Here is a 2,989-nt window from a genome sequence, read left to right as displayed (position 1 = left end):
TTGTTTTCTCAAAACCATATGCCTGACAAATCTTGCCTCCTTATGACATTCAGCTATTAGTGTGTAGCTTTTGAGAAATATCTAAATTTTAGAGAGTTTTGTCATTTGTAGAAGTAAATAATAGCTCTGTGCAGACTACAGCTCTTCCATATCTGTGTAGCTCTTCCACATACTCATTGCAAATACCATCTTAGCTGGGCAGGCAGTAGGCAGTTACTGAATTATTGTGTTGAATAAACTGCTGACCTGGTGTATTTTGAAGATGCCAAACAGAAATATAGAGCAGAAGAGAGAACATGGAACTAGGAATCAAAAGACTGTCTAATTCTCAGTTCTCATTATTTAAACAGTTCCATTAGATCATCTGTAGTTATTCATTCAAGCTTGTTGACCTGGTTTTCAGTGTCAATATTAAAATATTGTCAGTTCAGGGCTGTGGCTCAGTGGCACTGCACCTGCCTGGCAAGCACAAGGTCCTGAGTTCAATCCCCGGTACAAAAAAAAAAAAAAAAACTCCAAAAGATTTTCTTCTACATTTAATGTAGCAGAGATCATAAAGAATAATAAGAGTAGGGAAAATTAGGAATCTCATTTGACTCTGATGTAGTACACTGACAATTTATAAAACTATTTATAGTCATCAAAGTCTTCCTGATATTATCATGTGCTATTAGTTTCACATCAGAACAGTTGCTCAGTGGATTGATACAGATATATTTGAAAAATGATGCTGCATACCTAAGTTAATCTTTGAGAAAGTAGAATTGAAAATGAGGGAATAATATAAAACAGAAAGTTAAGACCAATTAATAACTGGAAATTTGGGTCAAAGTCAGATTTTAAAAATTGTATCATTCAACTGCATAGAGAGCAACCTAGAGAGACTTTGACAGCTTGGGTCAACCTAGTACCTGCAGCTGCCACTCACTTTTCTTTTTTCATTTGGTACTGGGGATTGAACTCAGGACCTTTGGCTTGCTGGGCAGGCGCTGTGCCGCTGAGCTAAATCCCTGGCCCCACTCACCTTTCCTATAAGGTACAGCACCTGAGCTACTGCCTACCTGAGTCCAAGTGCATTCCATCTACGTTGGCACAGGTGGGTGTACATCACCCTTGCTTTACATTGGAGCTTTCACACTGAGGTTTCTTTGTAGGTTTTCCCAGGTTTCCTGGCAGCAAAGAGATGAGTAGTCTCTGGAGCCAAGCTTTACACTAAGGTAAAGATGATGTGGAAGACAGCTTGACCCTCCAGTTCCCTTTCCCATTGGATCTGAACACTGGTCTTAGTGGCTACCATAAAGGAGGAAAAGTTTTTTGAAAAGTTATCTTAGAACTTTAGATCTTTTTTAACAAAAGAAAACTTCTGGAGCATTCTTTTTCTGTTGTCCCACCTCCCCCTAATAATTTGATTCATTCTTGATTGAAATAAGTAAAGCACATATGGATTTATTCATAGATAAATTGTTATCACAAATCAAAAGTAATAAAAGACCAAACCAATGTTATATTAAATTATCTTAGCATGCCATTCAGCTTCAGTTTTATGGTTATGGTGAATTCCCTCCCATAATGATATCAATGAGACATGAGAAGTGATTCTTGTACATAATCATAACACTAAATTCAACCAAAATCCCTCAAGAAACAATACCACCAACTGAACGGCAAAACCAAGTTAGAAAATTGGTTAAATAAGTAACATAAATCATTGCCATTTTATAACTCAACAATAAAAATTTTTCTTTTCAAAAAATTTTGACATGGTTAGGAAGCATAGAGTGTGTTGAAGACTTAGTTGTCTTCTATCCCTGTCACTGATCTAGAGCATACATTGTTGCAGAAATCTCGGAAAGAAATACACAGAGACACAGAATTCGGATAAAATAATAAAATGTCTTCTCGCGAGCAGGTGGGAATGCCAGAAACAGGTCTGGTTACTATCCGTGCTCCCTTTGTTCACCGGTTCTCTTTTTATATCCTTTTTAGCCATTATCTCATCCCTAGTGGTCTTTGATGTGTAAATACAATTCCAGTTCCTGTTTACAAGTCACAGACAAAAGATAGGCACATATACATTGTAAACTCACCCTGGCATGGTAACTTTGTTAGGTTAATGAAGTTACTGGTTAAAGAGTCAAATAACTGTCACCTTAAATAAGGAGTTACAGGAAAAGCAAATCTTAAAAGAACACATTACTTATTTTGCTTCTACAACTACCTTAATATTCAATCTATTAAGTTATCTAAAACTTTTCCCTATCAGCATAGGACATTTGATGGACAAACCTCAAGAGGAAAAGGCTGTGGCATAAGCCCCAGCCAAAATTCTGGTTTAGCCACTGCTATGGCTTGTGTCTAGATGTTCCCCAAAGCCTCATTCAGTCATAGGTGGCTGGATGTAAAGTGTGTGACACTAGGATTGATTCATGGCACAATGTTAGGATCAAGAGTGCTAGGATTAAGGGTGTGAGTGCTAAGTAACCTGGATAAGATATAAGGGATAGGAAGAGCAGTAGTCAGACCTTATTGCTTCACTGCCTTCTGCCTGCCATGAACTGTTTCTCCTCTCTGATACTTGTCTGCCATGCCACCTTGAGTTAGAGCCAGCTGATAATGGACTGAAACCTCTACAAACTGTGAGATAAATAAAACTTTCCCTCTTTAACTTTGGGTGTTGGGTATTGTTACTTAGTGAGTGCAATTATTGGCAATTTATTTAACTCAGAAAGTCTTGGTTTCCTCACTTGTAAAATAAAGGTCTTAATAACCCATCTTGCACTGTTCTTATGAAAACAGGAAGCAATGAATGTTAAACATACAATGTTAAACATGAATGTTAAATTATCTTGCTCATTTTCAGTGGCATAGTCATGTATTTTCCCTTAACCTATGATCAACACAAGTCAAATCAGGTCCAAAATCTAAAATAAAACCCCTTTTTTTAGTTTCAGTGAAGTCATTCCACATCTTCTCTCCTATCCTTCTCAAT

The 2,989-nt window shown here is 37.1% G+C and overlaps 2 non-coding genes across 2 annotated transcripts; both read left to right on the top strand.

The window, feature by feature from the left end:
* Window positions 1-817: 817 nt before the first annotated feature.
* On the top strand, window positions 818-941 carry LOC147824523 (small nucleolar RNA SNORA44). The gene has a single exon (XR_015442321.1). It is a non-coding gene; the product is annotated as a small nucleolar RNA SNORA44 (small nucleolar RNA).
* A 302-nt stretch (window positions 942-1,243) lies between these two features.
* Window positions 1,244-1,355, top strand: LOC147824522 (small nucleolar RNA SNORA61). Its single transcript, XR_015442322.1, has one exon. It is a non-coding gene; the product is annotated as a small nucleolar RNA SNORA61 (small nucleolar RNA).
* The last annotated feature ends 1,634 nt before the right edge of the window (window positions 1,356-2,989 follow it).

The sequence above is a fragment of the Heterocephalus glaber genome, unplaced genomic scaffold (genome assembly GCF_053883595.1).
Source record: "Heterocephalus glaber isolate CG9 unplaced genomic scaffold, H.glaber_assembly_v1.0 deba00001538, whole genome shotgun sequence".
Lineage (NCBI taxonomy): Eukaryota > Metazoa > Chordata > Mammalia > Rodentia > Bathyergidae > Heterocephalus > Heterocephalus glaber.
This window is presented reverse-complemented; position numbering and strand designations above follow the sequence as displayed.